This window comes from Lepidochelys olivacea, assembly GCF_965140295.1.
Source record: "Lepidochelys olivacea isolate rLepOli2 genome assembly, chromosome: 3".
NCBI classification, from domain to species: Eukaryota; Metazoa; Chordata; order Testudines; family Cheloniidae; genus Lepidochelys; species Lepidochelys olivacea.
Window position 1 is genome coordinate 118,445,816 of NC_140413.1, and position 22,511 is coordinate 118,468,326.

At 41.4% G+C, this 22,511-nt stretch overlaps 1 protein-coding gene across 1 annotated transcript in view; it reads left to right on the top strand.

The window, feature by feature from the left end:
* The first annotated feature begins 4,724 nt into the window (after positions 1-4,724).
* The window catches only part of TIAM2 (TIAM Rac1 associated GEF 2), a 217,984-nt gene continuing 200,197 nt past the window's right edge, over positions 4,725-22,511 (top strand). Inside the window, exon 1 of the mRNA XM_084623938.1 lies at positions 4,725-5,139. The gene's annotated coding sequence lies outside the window, so the exon portion shown is untranslated. The remainder of the gene's footprint in view (positions 5,140-22,511) is intronic.

Here is a 22,511-nt window from a genome sequence, read left to right on the forward strand (position 1 = left end):
TCCCCCAAGAATTCCTAACAGATTTTTGAATCAACATGGCTTGTTTCGTTAAAGCACCAAAATCATCAGTAAAACTGGTACACCTTTTGTTAGCTAACAGTTGCAGTAAAGCCAGCAGAGGGTGCATCGAAGCACAAAACTCTGTTTTGGGTAAGTCCCCCAAATACGGATTATTCTTAAAGTGTGTGTAGAGGGGATTGGAGGGAGAGAGTCATTTTCACACACTGTTAGTTACTTTTAGTAAAAAACAGTGTTCAATCTTTGTAACAGACCAAGACTCTAGGAGCCCATGCCTCATTAAATATGTAAATACAAAAATTAGGAAAAAAAAGTTTTCCACTGATAATATCAGGAGACTGGGGAAAGAAAGGAAAAAAGTGTTTCCAAAAATTGTTTGTACGTTTCAATGCTGTGTTGAAAGAAAGCGCAGGAGAAATAAAGTGAATCCCAGGTTCAGTTCTCCTGACCTGACACACCCACTGAAGTCAGTGGAAATCATGCCTAAGTAAGGACTTCAAGATAAGCCCCAGAAGCCTGACTTCTGCCCAGATCACAGAAGACTAAAGAAGTATGTTTCTCTTTCTCCAGTGCCCACAAGTGTCTCAAAATGCAGTGCAGCATCAGTTCTCAAGCTTTTTGTACACTAATACTAATGGGTCTTGCAGAATTTCACACATAAAATGAGGTTAAACAGGTAGAGACTGGTCCATCTGAAACCATGAACAATGGTGAACAATAAATAAAAATATTTTTTTAGTACAAAGAAACTGAGTTGATGAGCCTATACTGACTGGTGATTTCAAACAAACAAAACAAACAAACAGTAACTGCATGCTAGCAATAATGAGTGATCTAATGCAGTGAAAAACACCTGTAAAGGTCAATGGGCCTGAACCAGTCCCCATTGAAGTAAACGGCAAATTCCCATTGACTATAGTGCCACAGGATCAATTCCTGTATTATGACTAGGGGTAAATCTAATAAAAAGAAAACAGTTTGGACTCTGTTCTTTTGTTTTCTAATACAGACACCAGAGCTGCATATCTTCAGGGCCCAGGTGCCATTGAAACAGAGACAAGGGCATGTTTACACTGCAATTAAACACCCACAGCTGGGCTCTGTCAGCTGACTTGAGCTTGCAGGGCACAGGCTGCAGGGCTGTAAAATTGAAGTGTACACATTTGGGCTTGGACTGGAGCCTGAGTTCTGGGATCCTAAAAAAAGGGAAAGTCCTGCAGCCTGGGCTCCTGTCCAACCTTGAATGTCTACACAGCAATATTAGAGCCTGTGCCCTGCAAGACCAAGTCAGCTGACAGAGCCCAGCGGCAGGTGTTTAAATGCAGTGTAGACATACTCCTAGAGACCCAAAAGATTGCCAGCCATAAACACAGAATCAGCATGGGATGGGACAATAAATAGCTGCTGAAGGTCAGAAATTAAGAGTCAAGCAGCCTGTAAGAAGTCAGACATGCAAGGAGGTCAGGAAGGGACAGATAAGGCCTCCCTCTGAGAAAAGAGAGACTAGCAGAGGAAGCAGCCATAGAGCAGAAATCCCCCAAAGCAGGCAATCAGTTAGAGTCATTGTTCCACAGCAAACCAAGGAGAAGAGAATTTCTGTGGGTAAGATTGTATGAACAGCTAACAAACAAGTTACCCAGCAAGGCAATTCAAGAAGGTGAGGGATATGGGCGAGGAAGAAACAATGCTTTTTAGAATAGTAGCATTTTATTGTATATCTTGAAAACCCAATAAGCACAAGCAACAGACACAGATGGGTTTAATTAAAATACAGTAAAGCTGGCCACAATCATATAAAGGGAAAGGAATCCTCAAATCCTTTCTTAATCTTACTTGAGAAACAAATTTTGAGAAGCAAAACAGATCAAAACTCCCCCATTGGTTAGGGGCGTTTTTATCCACATTTTCATTTTGGCCAATCTCTCTGTTTGATCTTGATAAAACTCCCATTGGCTTCAAGAGGCGTTTTGCTTGAGTAAGTTGTGAATAAGGACTTTGGAATTGCTCCCAAAGAATGCAGAATAGAATAACATATGATTTTCCAAGGGAGAGATTATTCCATCTTGTTAACAAGGCCTATAATTTACACATGAATGTAAAGCTATCACATGTAGCATTTTATAGTCATATTAGAACTGAATATTAGAGAAAGCAGATGAACATTTTTGAAACTTCTCATTTTTGTGTCTTCCTGGTAGACAACTTGTTCAGTACTCCGCAACTCAAACGATTTTTCTTCCTAGAATACAGTATAAACTAGCCTATCAATTTTCCATACCAAAATGAAGGTTCAGAGACTAAGTGGAATATCAGTGATCTCCATTACAATTGCAGTGTTGCCAACTTTTGAGTCTTGTGAGATTTTGAACACCAGCTCCTGGAGACATATGAATATGTGCAAACTTCATCTTTAACTTTTTTTAAAGTAAGTTTCCAGTCCTTATGAGTGTGGAATAAAGCTTGAAAATATAACTCAAGTGTAACCTAAAGATACAAAAGCCAGAAGTTAAATAAACAGAACTCTCATTTTAAAAAAAAGTTCATTATTATAAAGCCAGTTTTAGGATTTTTCAGGTCCTGGCTCATGATTATTCCACACTTGGGGATAGCAGTCTTTGACTGGTCTCTGTTTACCTCTACTGGTTTCTGTGGCTCTTTTCCAAAATCTAGGGTGGGGCTGCAAACACACAAAACAATATCCTTTTTTTTAATGTCTAAAAAATGAAAAGACCAAACCGAGTCCAAAGAGAAGAATTGGCACGTGTGGTGAAGTGTATAACATAACTAAAAGCAGAAGATAGTTTACTAACTACATATAACTATGATGTCTTCTTCACCAGGTTCTAGAAAGACCACCATATGTGATAGACAGGTAGAACTTTTGACTCTAACCCATCCAACAAAGTAGATTATTTCCCTCTTGTAGTAGATAACCTAATTTTTTTTATTCACTGATTATCTTAAATGCAGTAAAAATAATATCTATTTGCTTACTAACTTTGTTCTCACCTATTTGGTAAAACTTGATTCTTCTCCAGTGGTTTTGGTGGAGTACATTCATTGCTGCCTTTTTTATACATCAGCATCATTAATGACGTCAGGTATCTACATTGTTCTGTGGACAATGCTCAGTTAAGTCATACTGCAGGGTCTTCTCCTTTACTTATGTCATTTGATTTTCCCCTCTTGCTATTATTAATTATATAACTATGTAACTATATTACTTACAGTCAATTCATAAAGTAGTTTGAGATATTATTCAAATACAAATGGCACTTTTCAGCATGGCATCTTTTAGACAAATAAAGAAGGAAACCCTGCGCTAAATAGCTTGCATTCCAAGACCCCAATCCTGCAGTTGGCTGGCTCTGTCTATATGGAGTAATACTGAACTCTATGGGGATTGATGTGGGTGAAATCAGTGCAATCACAGGATTGGAGCCTTCTAACCTAAACCTGCAAACACATATACAATGAGTAACTTTACTCATGTGAGTAGTACCATCAAAGTCAATGGGATTGCTCTTGGGAGTAAAGTTACCTGTATATTTGCAAGATTGGACTCTATATTAAGACCAAAAACATCAGGAGGCTATCAAAAGCCCTAGCCCATATCATGCCACATTTATGAAGAACCCCTAATTGATGTCTATGGGAATTTTTGCTTGAAACCTGATGGTCTAACATAACCCACTGGGATGCAGGATAACAGCAAGGGAACTGGGAGTGATCACAGTACAATCCTGACCGTGCACTGAGTTCTGTGTGTGGGGACTTGTAGAGATGTTGTGGAATCTTACTGATTTCAATGAGGCTCCATTTGGACACAGACATCTGCTCACACAGCTCAATGCAAGATCTGGGCCTATGATGTCTTAGGTGAATAATGTACACAATGTGAGGGTAACACCATTTTTAAAATTTATTTTTAGTTTGTATGAAGTATGTTACAGAAAACATGGCCCAGATCTTGCAAATACTTATTCCAAGTCAGTAACTGTGCTCACATGTGTAGAATTATTGAAGTGCATAAGAGTTTGCAGACTGACCCCTCTGATTGGGTTAGGAAAACTTGAGTTAGCAGACCCTTGGGTTTGTTAACCTAGGCCTTGAGCATCAACACTTACTTGTAACCCTAAATTATGAATTTTTGAACCCTGGGTACCAACCTGGGCTCTAGTGTCTACATTGCATTACACAGGACCAAGTCCAACCGCCCACATTCCAGGCTTCTTAGTGCCCTCCTCAAAAGTGGTGGCTTGGTGTGATTGTTCACCAAACTTGACTGTTCACAGGACAAAGAAAGTCAGCCTATAGAACTGTGCATTGCTTTCGGCAGACTCCTAAAGCATTAGTCTAAGTGGGCTGTGTCTACACTGCAAAGCAATAGGGCTTGAACCCTTGGCCCACCTTGACTCAGGCTCAGACCCTCCACCCCCATGGGGTCCTGGGTCTGAGAGCCCTTGGTTAGTGCCAGCTGTGAGGAGAAGGGAAGCCTGAGCTGGAACCCTCTGTGCTTACAGGGTGATAAAATACCCACAGCAAGAGTCTCAGAGCCTGGGTCAGCTGAGTTGGGCTGGCTGGGCTATAAAAGTGCAGCGCAGAGAGCGGGGCTGGGCTGACCCCACCCTCCCTCCAGGCAGGGGCTGACCCCGAAGGCTAACACCGCAATTTTCCAGCCCCACAGGCCAACTCAGCTCATGGAGCCACCCCGGCCAGGCCACCTGTGGCCCCGCTGCCGGCCTTTCAGCGCAGGGTAGACGCACCCGCAGGAGGAGCGCGAGCCGGCGGGGCTCCTGCTCCCACAGCAGCACGAGAATTACCCTCGCCCCTCCCCCACAGCTGCCGGCGGAAAGCCGCCGCCGCCGCCGCGGGGTGACACAGCCCGGAGCTCCCGCACGGCTCCGTCTCCCGGGCGGAGGCAGGAGGAAAAGCCGCCGCCCGGGGCCGCCCGCGGCGTCAGACCCGAGTCGAGGCAGCAACTTCCTCGCCCCCGCCGCGGGGAGCCACCCCCAGGGCGCCGCAGCGAGGCCGCGGCAGCCCCGCCTGGGCTGGCTCCGGGCGGCAGCAGGCGCGGGGGCGGGGGGGATACAGTCCCCGCGAGCAGCCCGGCGAGGCGAGGTAAGGGGCCGAGAGCGGGCAGCGGCGCGGCTGGGCTGGGCTGGGCATCCCCGCGTGGGGCGGGCGGGCGGACCCTCCGGGCGCCTGCCTTGGCCACCGCCGTGCCGGGCGGCGCTTTTCACCGGGTGCCCCTGCCTCCGCTCCAGCGCGCGGCGGCTGCCCGGCGCCTGTGGCCGGCGTTTATCCCCGCTACAGAGCGGCAGCCTCCCGGGTGCGGGGGGGGGGGGGAGACCCTGTTCTTTCTTTGCACCCCAGCGGCAGCCCCCCGCCTGAACTGGTCCCAGGCGATACCAGAACCCCGCATGGGAACTGGAGGAAAATGTTTGCAAACTTCTCGCCGTTCGTGGGGCAGGCGCTGGGGGATGTGTGAGTTGCTCCTGGACTCCTCCGGGAAACCTGGGCTGCTGAAGTGATGCAAATCGGCGCTCGCGGCAGAGCCATTAGTCCAAGGGGAACCTTTCGCTGGCTGCGATGTTTTGGAGCTGCATTGTGTGTGTGTGGACGGGGCGCTGGCCATAGGGGAGCTGAAGGGGCTCCAGCTGTTCTTAATAAAAAGCGCTGGCGAATTTCTGAGAGGTACAAACTGAACAACTGGGGAAAAGGCAGATTAATCTAAACACAACGGACTAGGAAGGGAACAGGGGTTTGAAGTGTAAAGGTGGACACGTGTTATTGCCCTAGGAAGTAAATTTTGGGAAACCCGAGTAGTCAACTACCATCAAGAGTCAGAGTAGCAGCCGTGTTAGTCTGTATTCGCAAAAAGAAAAGGAGGACTTGTGGCACCTTAGAGACTAACCAATTTATTAGAGCATAAGCTTTCGTGAGCTACAGCTCACTCGTGAGCTGTAGCTCACGAAAGCTTATGCTCTAATAAATTGGTTAGTCTCTAAGGTGCCACAAGTCCTCCTTTTCTTTTTACCATCAAGAGTGACTTTTTGTTTCTACCGCAGAGGCGGAACAATAAAGCTGGAGTTTTGATCTTCAGAAATGCATGGAAGTGGGGCTTGAAAGCAAAGCATAAATGCATAAATAAATACTGGAGGACTTTCGTATTCGGTGTCCGAAGCACCTTTTTTCTTTTCCTTTTTTTAAGTATTTCATTCAGCAAATTGGCTAAAGCTTGCTGTTTGCCTTTGTGCAACTTTTTAATGGAAATGGGTCTTTATTTGAAGAAGCTGTGCAGCCCTGCACTAAACCCTGTCCAGCTGGAGCCATTCCTGAGCTTAGTTCCAATAGCCTCAGGGACTTACTGCCTGATGATGACACTTGTAATGATTAAAGCATCTGAGTGTTGTGATAAGGATACTATTCACATAAAAGATGTGGCTGCAGCCACCAATCTCCCCTATTATGGACGGTGTTCCATCCTTGGGTTGTTACAACTGGTGACCTACTTATTAAAACAGGGGGCACCTGCTTCTTTTAATTCTCTTTTAAATGGCTTTAAACCAGTCATGTACTTGTTTGTTTAATAAAACTGAACTTGAAAAAGAAAACCTTGTCACAGGTACTGACCATCTTCTATGACAAACATTTTGCAGAACAGGGCTTTATAAAACTCAAACATGTATAACATTACTATTTTAGTTAGAGATGCATATAAGCTCTTCCTCATATAAAATGAAATTAGCTAAAAAGGAAATAACCATTTTTCCATGACAATAAAAAAGCCAAATAGATCTGTTAGAGTGATTTTGAAATTGCAAGGAAAATTGTGTAAAGACAGCATTTTTCTATCAGTTTAAACATTGTGAAGCAGAATTATGTGCTCCTATAGGTTTCAAAGGGATGTGTGCATGTGAATCCAAGGGTGTAATCTGGCTTTATGTGGGCCCCATGCTACATTCCTTGCACACCCAAACTTCCCCTGAAACCAAGTTAGGCCTTTTTTCCTTCTTCTGGAAATTAAGATTTATGGCCACACTCTTTAGTCAATTTTCTGAATAAACCTATGATTTCAGTAGGATGCTTCGATAATGAGAATTTTGGGTGTGCAAGGAATGTAGGAAGGAACCCATATTTTGTAGCAAGGTTTCTCTGAGGGTTACCTTCTGACCTCTACCTTCATTAATATAGGGTTTTTTTTTTTTTTTTTTTTTAGCAAATGAGCCCCTTGATCTTGCATATACTCCTATGCATGTTTAACTTGATGGGGGAGGGAGGATAGCTCAGTGGTTTGAGCATCTGTTTGCTAAACCCAGGGTTGTGAGTTCAATCCTTGATGGGGCCATTTAGGGATGGAGCAAAAATTGGGGATTGGTCCTGCTCTGAGCAGGGGGTTGGACTAGATGGCCTCCTGAGGCCCCTTCCAACCCTGATAATCTATGATGTCTCCTGATGGTAAAGTTAAAAACATGCATGTGTCTATAGAAATGTGGTTTACTGGTATCCAAAGCCGCACAGTTTAAATGACAGATTATGCAGTATTTTTACGAAGGCTGTATTAGATCTTAAGCTTTTCAGGGCAGGGGCTGTTTCTTAGGGTATGTCTACACTACAAAATTAGGTCAAATTTATAGAAGTCGTTTTTTAGAAATCGGTTTTATATATTCGAGTGTGTGTCCCCACAGAAAATGCTCTAAGTGCATTAACTCGGCGGAGCGCTTCCACAGTACCGAGGCTAGAGTCGACTTCCGGAGTGTTGCACTGTGGGTAGCTGTCCCACCGTTCCCGCAGTCTCCGCTGCCCATTGGAATTCTGGGTTGAGATCCCAATGCCTGATGGGGCTAAAACATTGTCGCGGGTGATTCTGGGTACATATCGTCAGGCCCCCGTTCCCTCCCTCCCTCGTGAAAGCAAGGGCAGACAATCATTTAGTGCCTTTTTTCCTGAGTTACCTGTGCAGACGCCATACCACGGCAAACATGGAGCCCGCTCAGGTAACCATCACCATATGTCTCCTGGGTGCTGGCAGACGCGGTACGGCATTGCTACACAGTAGCAGCAACCCCTTGCCTTGTGGCAGCAGACAGTACGACTGGTAGCCGTCATCGTCATGTCCGAGGTGCTCCTGCTCACCTCTGTGAGGTTGCAGGGACTAAATTTGGAGTGACTTGATCAGGTCATTCTCTTTAGTCCTGCAGTCAGTCCTATTGAACCATCTTATGGTGAGCAGGCAGGTGGTACGGATTGCTAGCAGTCCTATTGTACCATCTTCTGCCGGGCAGGCAAGAGATGTGGATGGCATGCAGTCCTTCTGCACGGTCTGCTGCCAGCCAAAGATGTAAAAGATAGATGGAGTGTATCAAAACAAGAAATAGACCAGATTTGTTTTGTACTCATTTGCTTTCTCCCCCTCCCCTGTCTAGGGGACTCATTCCTCTAGGTCACACTGCAGTCCCTCACAGAGAAGGTGCAGCGAGGTAAATCTAGCCATGTATCAATCAGAGACTTGTTCCAATAAGAACAATAATTTAGGTGCACCATTTCTTATTGGAACCCTCTGTGAAGTCCTGCCTGAAATACTCCTTGATGTAAAGCCACCCCCTTTGTTGATTTTAACTCCCTGTAAGCCAACCCTGTAAGCCGTGTTGTCAGTCGCCCCTCCCTGCATCAGAGCAACGGCAAACAATCGTGCATCTGAGTTGAGAGTGCTGTCCAGAGCAGTCACAATGGAGCACTCTGGGATAGCTCCCGGAGGCTAATACCGTTGAATTGTGTCCAAATATCCCAAATTCGACCCGGCAAGGCCGATTTAAGCGCTAATCCACTTGTCAGGGGTGGAGTAAGGAAATCGATTTTAAGAGCCCTTTAAGTCAAAATAAAGGGCTTCATCGTGTGGACGGGTACAGGTTTACATCGATTTAACGCTGCTAAATTTGACCTAAAGTCATAGTGTAGACCAGGGCTTACTGTGTATTTGTGTAATGCCCAACACACTGAGGTCCTGATTCTATTTGAAATCTCATTATGCTACCATAGTACTAACTATTACTAATAATTATCACATGGGATAAACACGGTACTGAGCTCAACACTATAGCATGCAGCAGTAATGGATGCTGCTCCATAGAACAAAAGGTTGTATGTGTTTCTCATTCCTTAAGCTGGTAACAAGTTGAAAACAGCGCTTAGCAGAATAGGAACCTCATGCATAAGTAGGTGCTATGGTAATAGTACTGTTGTTGAAATTTCCATGAAAAGGGTTTTAAAAAAAAACAGAATTACAGAACTGTTGACACTTAATAAACTGGATTTTTAATTTTATATTTTTTTTCATTTTTGAATTAAAAAAATTTTTTTTTTAAATTTAAGAATTCCTTAATCCTGAAAAAAATCAAACCACCTGACTAGGCTGATCAATCATAAAAAGCAATGCAAAGAAACCCCCAAACAAACCCACCACCATCCACAACAAAATATACCCTGAAAAAGGAATCTCTCTGGAGAAAAAATTTTTTTAGAAGAACAACAAATGGAGTAAGTTGTTTTTTAATTAAAAAAATAAAAATAAAACCAAAATATTTTGCAAAAAAAGTGTTGACTTTCTGCATCACAGTTGTTTTCTGTGAGCCTCATGGGGACTGATTGACCTCCCTGCACACTGCAGGAGCTATCTCTCTGTAGTTGCCCCTTGGGGGAAAACGTCAGGGCTCTCTCATAGGTCAGTCCCATGTTCCTCCGAACTGGCCATATATGCCTCATGAGGAGGGGTTTTTGGCCTATAGCCAGCTGGAGGTTAAACCAAATCATATAATTTACTCTGAAGTACATTTATTTTAATAAATTAAATAGAAATGAAATTATACTTTTTCTCCACAATGTATTTATTTTTATTCTGAGTTTAGTTTTTACAAAAATAATGAAAACACCAACATTAATAAGTCTCTGAATGTATATCTAGAAAAACCACAAATAATAAATTGCAGAGTCTTGGGAGCAGTGACCTTCATCTTTGTATGGTTTTTTACAGCACCTCACACAATGGGAACCCAATCTGATCAGGACTTCTGGGTTTTACTGTAATATATGTGAAAAAATGTCCTTCATACAGTTGGGGATTGCACTGTGTGCATAATAGACTGCAGGTTTATTACAAGAAGTGTCTTGGGTTTTATTCAGTGCATTATAACTAGTATATCCAGTAAAGGATGGTGTGTGAATGCCCTAAGTCAAGGTGGTGACCTTTAACATAGAGACAAGAGAGGTCAGGAGCATATGCATGGCTGCAATGACTGTACTCTATTGAAAAGTTCACCAAAAGGTATCCAACTGGTGTAGCAGTCCTGACAACTTCCTTATAGTTTGGCAACCTTGTATATTCCCTTTATGATTATAGTTACAAAGAAGCCCAGATCCTGTAATTGTCCATCATTGGAAAAGTAAACAAAAACTACATATGCTAAAGTTGAGCATGTGCTTAAATGTTTGTTGGATTGGGGCCTTACTTTTTAAAGACAAGAGCCAGATTGTTTGCTTGGGGGTAAATTGGTAGCTTCATTGACTTCAGCCAAAGTGTCATTGAAAGTTGTTAGGATCCTTTTGTCACTAAGAAAATCTTGAAATTTTTACATATAGTAAGTAATTTTGTGCTGTTTTAATTTAAAATATTTACAAACAAGTCTGTAACAATGACTTTAAAACTATGAAAGGAAAAATACCCATTTTAATAGATCTGCATCCAGCGTTTTTATGGACTACTGGATGAACAATACTTGCTACCAAATATGCCTGCCTTCCTTGTTCATGTTGCTTAGCACTTCAATTCCATGAGTATACCATTTACATTTATAATACACTGAGGACCTATTACACCCTATTGTGTCAACTTCTTTATCTAACCGATAAACAGCCAAATCACAACAACAAACAGTTAAATACTGGAGAAGCTCAAACAGATCGTAGCAATGAGATTATATAATACAATAGCTAAAGAATTTATTAGGAAGCTTGTTCCTAATTCAAAGACTAAAGGATGCTTCTGGTGGATTGTATATATTTTCTAGCTCCCTCCCCACAGCTTTTGTATCACACTGTGTACTGCAGAAGCGGTATGCTTGCTGCCCCTTAGAAAATGGTTTGTGAGGCCTTTATTAACAATTGCCCTACTTGTAGTTACTGCTTAAGATAGCATAGCTGAAAATAGGTTTATTATTAGCAGTGATTCAGACCAGTGTTTACTTTTTCTTTCTTCTCTCATTTATTTTAGGCTGTGGTGCACTAGAGCCCATATTTGCATTCACTGGAAGGTATCTGGGTTTAAAGATGCTGCTTCAGTGAAGACGACTACCTTAAATCTTAAGATAATTTTATTGAACATTGTTTCCCCTTCTGTCACCTTAAGTTTTCATTTCTTTATGCTGCTTTCTACCTCCCCAATTCCTTCTGTTATTATTGATTTTCAAAAAGCAATACGAGTAATTAGAATGATTCAGTGATATTCAGGTAATAAATTGTAGTATATACAGTTTGCAGAAGAAACCTTCAATTTGGAGGACTTGGGGAAAATTGGGAGACTAAGAAATAAGTGACTTAAAAAAAGGAAATGCTAGTTGCTTTGTATTAAATGCTCTTCTTTTTTTTTTATCCCCGTTACCATTTTTATTTAGATCGCTGTACATTTATGATCTGTATCCTAATTTTTGGCCAATTCCTAGACCAGAGTTCAAAGCCTAAGTAGAAGTATTTTGTTCTGCATGCAAATCTGGCCCACTGGCACAGTGCTGAGGGTTGAGGTGTGGGAGGGCGTCAGGGCTTTGGATGCAGGCTCTGGGGTGGGACTGGGGATGTGCGGTTTGGGGTGCAGGAAGGGGCTCTGGCTTTTGGGGGGAGGGGCTCAGGGCTGGGGCATGGGCTTACCTCCATCAGCTCCCGTTCAGCGGCGCAACTGGGGTGCAGAGGCAGGCTTCCCACCTGTCCTGGCACCGCAGACCATGCTGCTCCCCTAAAGTGCCCCCTAAGGTCCTAAGCAGAGGCGCACAAGCAGCTCCACGCAGCTCTTTCCCGCAGGCACTGTCTCCACCCATCAGCTCCCATTGGCTGGGAATCGGCCAATGGGAGTGTGGAGCCAGTGGGGTGGGGGCAGCGCATGGAGCCCTGTGGCCACCCTGCTTAGGAGCCAGACCTGCTGCTGACCACTTCCGGGGCACAGCACAGTGTCAGAACAAGTAGGGACTACTAGTTTTTACTGTCCGGCTGCCAGGGTCCCTGGGTGCTGAGCAAGGCGACCCAGTGCCGTGCGTTCCACAACCAAGTACTGGGTCGCAACCTGAAGTTTGAAAACCATTGGGCTACAACATGACAAGCTAACACAGCTTTAGATGTGTTAGCCTGAATCTTAATGGATTTTTTTTAAATCATGTTAACTCGATTGCGCTAACTTGACTTTTTCCCTTCAAGACAGGAACTTACTATGTCTGAGTCAAGCCTAGCTTTGTGGTGTTTATCATTACCTGTTTTAATTAATGCTTTCTACTCTGAGAATAGAAAGAGGTGGGTGCATACATGTTAACAATACCCAGTCTCCATTCATGCGTTTTTTTTGTTTGTTTGTTTGTTTTTTGCCTCGAGGAAAATTCTTTGTCAAAGGTTTGAGGTGTGAATCTAAAAAGTAGAATACTTTGTTCAGTTCAAAAAGTATAGGCAAACATGCATTTAGAGGAGTATTGTCAACTTAAAAACCCAAGCTCTTTGAAATTCATGGGACTTTTGCCCTTGATTTCAGTGGACTCAGGACTTAACCCTGTATTCTGTAAACAAACACATTTCTTTATCTGTTATTAACAATACCGTAGACTAGTAAAGTAAGAATTCTAAAAAGGCAATAAACAAGTCACTACCTAGGGCATGTCTGCACCGGCACTTTACAGCGCTGCAACTTTCTCGCTCAGGGCTGTAAAAAAACACCCCCCTGAGCACAGCAAGTTTCAGTGCTGTAAAGCGCCAGTGTAGACAGTGCACCAGTGCCGGGAGCTATGTCTCTCGTGGAGCTGGGGTTTTTTACAGCACTGGGATAGCTCTCTCCCAGTGCTCTGCCACGACTACACAAGCCACGTTAAAGCACTGTGTTGCCAGTGTGGACTAGCCCCTAGTCTCCGTGTTTGTTTTTTGAATTTCTCTCAGCTTGGACAATGAAAGTCAATTAAGTCATTTTCAGCTTTCAACTTTCAAATGTTTGTCCTTCAAGTACTGCAGGAAAATGTTTGCATAAAAATAACAATATTTAGTGGAACTAAAAAAGAATGGCAGAAACATTTCTATTGGTCTTAAAGAAGCTTATCTTTACAAAATATAAATTTTTGAGCCAAATTTCAGTTGACACTGTCTTTACTCCTCTTCTGGAGCTATCATTACAAAACTTAGTCAGATTTTAAAGCTTTTTTGTTTTTCATTTAAGAGGTTGAACTGACTTTTGTATAAGTTTTTTGTATTTGATTGTGTAAAGAATCAGAAAATATTATGAATGATCACTCTCAGTGATTATCTTTATAGTCAGATTTCGAACTACAGTGTTAATTGCACTTCAGTAACATTACTTCTGTTTTCCCATGTTTTTCTTTTTTTTAAAAAAAAGAAGCAGGATTTTTAGAGAGGAAACACGTCAAGAAGTTAGCAGTTAACAGCCTTTTAGTCTGTTGCAGGAATAGGAAATAAGACTACACTCATTGGAGCTAGAAAGAGGAAAACATCTTGGTCTGTCCACAGTGCCTGCCCAAAGGAAATTCCTACTTTGCAGAGAAACATTGGTCTTTGACCATTCTATGTTGTGCTAATTAAATCCGTTAGCATCACCAAGATGCTAAAGGGAGCTTGCATTTTATCTTAAATGAAATTATAGATTTTGCAAGTGTGTTGTATAATTGTTTAGATACATAAATGCCACAGTGTTTCATCCTATTATTTGTTATATATTTTACATTGTTGATTTGTTTTGATGTTGGCGACTTGGAAACTTACGCTACAAAGATTTTGATCATAATTATCTTCTGCTAGAAGGCACTTGTATTTGCATCTACCACACTGACAGCTACTATTTCTTAAGTCAGAGACTGAAAAATTCATGAACATCTTTTAAATGTCAAAAGAAAAGAGAACATTTTTTTCCCCTTTGCCCCATTTTTACAATACTGAACTTAACAGCTCATATTTTTGGTTGGTGAAATAGACCATCACAGACAGAACACAGACTTTAGTGCTTAACTAGGGTGATTGTGCTAAGATTGTGAAGCATTTGATTATGCTTTTTGGTGCTACATTTAGATAGATTGGAGCTGCTGTAATTGCAAAGTGATCAGGCCATAACATGGTAGTGGTACCAGTAGTTAATGTATAATTGCCATGGTTTCTAATGGAGTTTTTGCACTATCTATCCTATGTAATTAACTTGTGTTATCGTATGTATAATAGCAGAGACTACAGAAACTTGAACCATTGAGATACCATTGTTTGGAATACAAAGCTTGTTAAGTAATTATACACTTCCAAGCTGAGCTGTAGGCATTTTGTCTGAAGAATTTTGAGCAATTGTTAAAATCCATTTAATTCTCCCCACTAATTTTTTACACCTTGTCATTTACACAAACATTTGTTTTGGGTTGACATAATCGCTGCATAATCTCAGTTTTTATGAAAGTTTGAAAAATATCCAACAAGCCATGTTATCAGAAAGAAAAGGAGTACTTGTGGCACCTTAGAGACTAACCAATTTATTTGAGCATAAGCTTTTGTGGGCTACAGCTCACTTCACGAAAGCTTATGCTCAAATAAATTGGTTAGTCTCTAAGGTGCCACAAGTCCTCATTTTCTTTTTGCAAATACAGACTAACATGGCTGCTACTCTGAAACAAGCCGTATTATGTAGCTGCTAAAAATGTAAATGATTCCAGGTTGTAACACTTGTATCGACCTCCCTTTGTAGCTGGTAAGTTAAAACAGCTGTAACTTGACAACTGCAAAGTTGTCATGCCTGTAATCTTCGATGTATACACATGCCTGTGGCAGGTTTGAATTGTTCAGAACGAAGAAAGTGATTTGAAGTAGTAGCGTTTTTTTTTTCTTTTTCTTTTTTGGTCTTTAAATAATAGGAACTCATGCATCACACATCTCCTAATATTCAAGGATGCATATGTCCTAATAATCACCTCCATTCTGCTACTCGGCTGAAGCCATAATGTGATGATGTCTGAAAGGGTTATCCAGCAACCTGTCTGTACTCACCTAAACTCAGTAATATGTCACCTGACTGTATCTCCTTCAGTTGTTTATAGTTTACCACTGGCTACTGGAAGTGGCATGCTGTTCAATCTTCACCCTCCTTTTATCTTTCCATATCATCCTGAATTCCTCAGCTTCTCTGGAGGAGAAGGGAAAGTACGCTCCTGGGTGCAGTTTGTAGAGGATGACAAAAGGAGGTGACCTTCCCAGATTTCCTCTCTCTCTCTCACTCATTTACAAAGCCCCAGATTCTCCAAGGTATATATGCACTTAATTTCCATGAAAATCAATGTGACCTATGTGATTAAACACCTTTTGAGGATCTGGGCCAAAGTAATTAACCGTCTCAAAGTCCAGAGCACTTTGTGGCAATGTAGGTACCATGGGAAACCTGACATTATAACATTTAAATTGTCAACTCTAACACTAGTTATTTTTGAAGGAAGAATAAATTTCAGTTTTAACTGTGCAGTCACACATTTTTTCGTGTGTGTGGGGATTCAAGCTCCCTTCCTGATATTATTCCTATTGCAGTTCAGGAGGCTGATGGTGAAATAAATGAATATCAAAATAGGACAGTTTTCTTTAGCGGAAAGCTGGTTGTTTAATGATTAGTATTAAATTCAGTCTTAAAATATAAATTAAAGTGATACTTAACAATAGTGACTTCAGTGTAATTAATCATGGGTGCAAGTGCTCATCCTTATAACCATGGTCCCCATCTGGCCAATAGTGCCTGTAAAGTGCTTTGAATAAGGGAGAAGTGCTACATAAGTACTAAGCATTATTATACTCTTTCTTCAATACTACCACAAAACCAAGAATACAAAATCACACACACAAAGTTTTAAATACCAAACAAAAAGTCCAGTGTCAATGCTGAAGTTCTGACTTTCTCACTCTTTGGCTTGGTCTTCATCGCCAGAAAAAGGTATGTTTTTACCACAGGCTTACTAACTGTGTTAGCTATCCTGCTGTAAAATCCTATTGAGACATGGCATGAGGTAAACTAGGTGATGTCAGCCACAGGCAGAGGTATAGTGTTGACCTTGCCTAGCTACCTCATGGTAAAACCTACAGCTGCCTTGTCTCTACTAGCATTTTATAGTGGGAAAGCTAATGTGCATTAGTTCTCCTGTGGTAAATCCCTCCCCCCACGCTTTTGTTATAATGAAGTCCGCCTTTGTCACCTTAAGATGGTGGTTCAGCCTCCCTTGAGTGAATTAGCTGGTCTTTTGTGGAGTTCTGGTAAGTACACATGAGGCACACAGCTAGCTGTTTATATTTACATTATTTATTATATGGTGAAATTAGATGCCCAATAATTATCAGCAATCAAGGGACTGATGCGTCTAATTATCAATGCAGCATTCAGAATATCTGCCCTCTTATCATTATTTACATAGTACCAACAAAAAGAAAAGGAGGACTTGTGGCACCTTAGAGACTAACCAATTTATTAGAGCATAAGCTTTCGTGAGCTACAGCTCACTTCCTCAGATGCATATCGTGCAGTTTCCACGATATGCATCTGAGGAAGTGAGCTGTAGCTCACGAAAGCTTATGCTCTAATAAATTGGTTAGTCTCTAAGGTGCCACAAGTCCTCCTTTTCTTTTTGCGAATACAGACTAACACGGCTGCTACTCTGAAACCTGTCATAGTACCAACAGTGAGTTAGGCACTTTATAGATATGTAGAAAGACGGGGTCCCTGTCCCAAAGCATCTACAGTAACTAACAGCAAAGGAAGGGTGAGAGTATAGTTTGTAATTAAAAATAGTGACTGAGCAAGGTTTGGCACATGTCAATTCCATGACTTCTAATCAGTACTCCAGCATAGGGTTTTGTTTGTGTAGTTTGCATATTTACTATTCATTTGGACTCTCTGCTCTTATGAAGAAATGATTCTCCTCATGTCAGGTCAAACGGCACATAGTAACCCATCTTTGTTGGTTGTTTTAATGATGGAGAAATAAAAATGATGGCTAAGCAAGAATACCATTTTGAACTCAACATTGTATTGACATTTCCAGTGCACTAAATGATATGAACTTTGATTCCACAACAGATTGTATATGACTAACATGCGTTGATAGTCTCTTCCTGGTAAACAAGTAATTGTGATTTTCTTGTTACAGTCTGTAGATTACTTATAACCATCAAATCATATAATATGAACTCTGTCCTGAGAGAGCTTATTGAGGGCAGCTCCTACTCTGGCACTAAGAGAAATGTGGAGGCAAATGACGACAAACAGTTCAGTCTGCCACATGAGTAGAAATGTAGCTGTTTGTCAGACCTGCTTGTAGCTCACATTAATACCATTGGGTGATATCTGTACATATGGAGAGGAGCCTTTCAATCTAGTCAAGGTTGCCCAGTGTTCACAATTTATTCACTCTTACTCTCACTGGAAGAGTCCGAGTGTTTCTTTATGATAAATACATCAAACAGAGTCTTGTGGACTTACGCAATATTCTTGATAGGCTTAAACTAGTGATGTAACTAATCAATCAGAAATGGCTTCACTTTAGCCCTCCTGGTACTATTGACATCTGAATATATGGAGTCTGTTATGGACCAGGTCAGATCAGATTCTGAAGTATGTTTGCTTTCAGATCATGAAATACCCATTTCCCCCATCCAGCCTAGCAAGAAGTGGAAGAAAGCATGGAGGAGCTACCATCTCCATACTCAAGAGTACTTCAAACAAATCAGTTGAGGAAGTAGTTTAAATCTCTCTCTCGAAAGGTATATAATCCGTCTAGGAGAGTCATGATCCAAAGGGTCCCTTCTGACCTTAAAAACGTTCTTATGATCAAAATTAAATCTTGCATTGGAAGACGCTTAAGGCAGGGGTTCTCAAACTGGGGGTTGGGACACGTCAGGGGGTCACGAGGTTATTACGTAGGGGATCATGAGCTGTCAGCCTCCACCCCAAACCTTGCTTTACATCCAGCATTTATAATGGTGTTAAATATATTAAAAAGTGCACTCGGAGGCTTGCTAGTTGAAAGGGGTCACCAGTACAAAAGTTTGAGAACGACGGGCTTAAGGTATTACCACTTTAAAGGAATGACAAAGGAAGTGGAGTAAGAACAGGAGACTAGGAGTCAGTTCCTGAATTGTGATTTTTTTTTTTTCTTTTTTTGGCTGTGCTGTAACTTATGAGGTACCTCACAGTAGATCACCTCATGCTGCCTAGGTTTGCCCATTGGTAAAATGAGTACAGTAACTTTGCCCACCTCATGGAAGTGATGAAGCTTTATTCATAGCTGAAATGGCCTCAGAGGAAAGATGCTATTTCAGTGCAAATATTTTAATTTATTCTTTCCAATAAAGCTCACACAACATTTTAGGTGATACTGTCTTATTAAGAAAGCACTCTTTTTGTAACAGGCAATTCATTGGACAGTTGCTGGAGCTCTTGACAGATAGCATCTTTGCAGTATTTTTTTCTAAACACTCTGTAATAATTTTTCATGTTACAGAAACTTGATTGTGGAAAAACCTTTTTCTTTCACCTTTTGCTGCTAAAAAATGTCCCTAGCTATCACCTTTCCCCCTTCTTTTTTTTTTTTTTTTAAATTGGGTGGGACAGCCGGTATATTTGGCTGTAGAGACAGTTAATTCCCAAAGCAGAGCACTATATTTAAAAAAAACAAAAACAAAACCCACCCAAATAAATAAAACCAACCCCCCACTAAAACAAACAACAAATACAAATTGCCGAACAGTTGTGGTTCTCTTGTTTTGACATTTTATGGAGCAAACACTGGCTGTGCACTGCTTGACATTCTGCAAGACAAAGTCCCCTCACAGTGTTGCCAATTTAATTATGCAGTTACACCAGTTACTTTTAAAACTTGGTCCTGTTTACATAGGATTTGAGTTTTACTAGCAAACCCATCAAAAGGTTATTGTCTGCACAAAAAAAGTCACTGTTTTTAGTGATTGTGCCTATAAATCAAAATCACCAGTAATTAAATGGAATTTTGAGTGTCAGACAGGAATAAAACTAAGGGTCTCCCCTCTCCCTAAGGGATATGAAATTATGGTTGGCATGTGTTTATTTTACATACCAGTTGGTTTAAAAATAATGTAAATCATCAGGGCATGACTTTCCTTGAAACCTAATGCTAAATACAAATGAAATAATAGAAATGGCTCCCATGAACAAAAATGTTCAGCATGAAGCAGTAAGCTTTGTTACAACGAAAGCTAGCTGGAAGTAGCATTGCTTTTACAATTCAAAACACAAATTGATGTAAAAACTGGATGTCTGGGAATGGGATTGAACATATTTTTCAGAAGCCTTGAATGGTTGCTTTCCCTGTTAAAATATAACCCACGCACAAATACCCCATTTTTATATCTTTCCCACACCCATTTTATTGACCTGCATTGCACAGTAGGGAATCAGCAGGTTGAGATGCATGATACTCTGTGGACATATAATTTATGTATACAGTATGTGAACTATGAAACTGGCTGTGCCAGAATCTGTTCATGGCCAGCATATAATGTATAGCAACACTTTTTTAATAATGAGGAATATATATCTGTTTATATGGTTAGTAGAAGATATTTCTTGAGCAGAGTGTTAAGAAAATACAAAATCATTTTTAGGGTTCTGTATTATATCTCTCCATCTATCTTCAGAGATACAGTCTTTATGTCAGTCCATACTGTGGAGCTACACAATTTATGTTTTAAATTTTGTTGGAAATCTGAGAGCAATGTCTCCAGCAAATCATATTTGCTTGTTACGCTACTGTCTTTCAAAATACACTGATCATGAGAGCGGTGTGTCTTTTGTGCTTATGCTGGCTGGTTTAAGGAAAAATGAGGTTTTTTTTTTTTTTTTTGGTTCTGCAAAAAAAATACATTATTGCTAGCACTGGTTGAAATATTTCCAGTGGTACATATTTCCATTAGAAACCACTGTTTCATCAAAATAGAAATCTTTTGCTGGAATGTCTTTTGATTTGAGGCATTTTTTTTCATAATTTTCAATTGGAAAAGTTTCGAAATCCAACAGTAATTCAAAATTGAAATGGTGTTTAGTTTAGATTTGGTTTGTTTAAACTTCCTTGTTTCATTTTGACTTGATGTGAAAAGATTTCATTTCAGTAGCGTGTATAGTGTGACTGCTCAGTCTCAACAAGTTACCCTGTGTGGTGTTTCACTGGGTAAGTGCATGTTGGTTCAGATTTGTGATAGCACATGGGTAAACTGAACTAGCGTGTCTGTTAATGGCTACACTCAGTCTTTGGGATTGAGGGTGAGGCTGGGATTTTGTAACAGTGAACCTGCATCTTTGGTGAAAGGGAATAGATCACCGGGTACTGTGCGTCACCATGATTTCTCCCCAGCTGATCGGCTGGATCAAATATTCATTCAGTTTATCCCATGAAGCCCGCCAACCCGCTACCACCCTGTTTAAAAGAGGATATGAAAACCGTTCAAGTCACAGGTTACACTACAGAGCCTTTGCCCCTACTGTAAAAATAGCATACACCAACAGAAGCAGTTCTTCTGCCTGAATAGGGATTTCTGTCAGAATAGCCATTTTGGTTAGGGGTGTGGTTTCTTCACACCTCTGACCAACGTGTGTAAGTCGGTATGTTTTAAGTGTAGAGTAAGCCTCAGCAGTTGTCTGACTCTCAAACACAAAAATGGTATTTGTGATGGGTTCCGCCTGGGGTGCCACCTGGACCTGGGGTACAGCTGAGCCCTCTCACTCACCATCCTGGGCTCCCTCTTGCACTGTGCTGCTGTGACAAGCTGCAGACCCACTCCCAGTCCTACACTTGTCTTTCATCATAATTCACAGGTAAGGACACATCCAGCTGCAGTTACATGTAGGCTTTCTGACCAGCCACTGCATGAACCAAGAATAGAAAGACTACAGCCAAGATAACCCCCAGCTCCCCAGGCAGGTACCCCCTCCCTCCAAAATTATAGTGTTTTGTGCTGCACAGGGAACTGTACAGTATAAGCTCATAGAGTTTGCCCCTCCCTCAATGTGGAGAGGAAATGCAACAGCTTTTCCCCTTGAGCTAAGATTTCCAAGCACTTCATTCAAACTCAGTGGTTTAGATAAAGCAAAAACAAGTTTAACAACTACAAAAAGATAGATTTTAAGTGATTGTAAGGGATAGCAAGCAGATAAACTTAGTTTGTGTTTTTATTTGCTAGGTAAACATACTAAATAGATTGGACCTGAATTAGCAGTCTCTCACCCTGACTGATGATGGTACAAACAGACCTGCAGATTCTTAAGGGACAAGCTGCATTTGCGGTGCAGCTTGAGATCCCTACCCCCATTCCAAGTCCTTTTTCTTAAGAGCTTTTTTTAGGTGTTCAGTTGTGGGGGGAGTGAGGAACCACAGATGATGTCACTCCCTGCCTGATATAGCACTAGCAAATGGTGGGAACCCTTTGTTTTAAACTTGGTTCCCAGACAGGTTTGTGGGAAAAAATAGACATCCCAAGCTGGAATTCAGAGTCATGTGGTCTGGTCACATGCCCTTACATACCTTGCTGAGTAATAGCAGCCATTACTTACAGGCTGTCTGGAACGTTTACAGGAAGGTCAAGTTCTTTCAGGGTCCGTTGTCTTTGCTGATGGGCTATCAGCACTGTCTGGCTTCTTCATTATTATACCTGAAAGACTAGTTGTGGGTGTTACCCAGAGTAAGCACATTTGAAATACAGACACATAGTTAATATTCATAACTTTAGATAAACAAATGATACACGTATACAAATAGGATAATCATATTCAGCAAATTGTAACTTTTCCAGTGATCTCACATGGCCCGTCTTGTACAAAAGCATCATACTTACACCATAATCATATCATGATAATATCACTGTGAAGAATATGGGGTGCAGTGTCACATTATTTTTCTGACACTGCCCTCACTAGAAGCAACACAGCACCATCTCTTACAGAACCCCAGTCTGAGGGTCGTGTAAGTGGAACTGTCAGACTCCAGCACAAGGCTGCTCAGAAGCAGTGCTTTTCTGTAGAGTAGGTTAGGATAAGGAAAAACCTGTCAAGGCTTGGTCTTCCTCAGTGGAGATGATGTTGTGGAAGCTGTGAACCATAAACCCCAGGAAGTGAAGGGAGGGAAAACAGACTGTCAGGAGGTGGAGGATCCATAATGTCTACTTTGCCTGAGGGAGACAGCTCCTCTGGAGAAAAATATTTC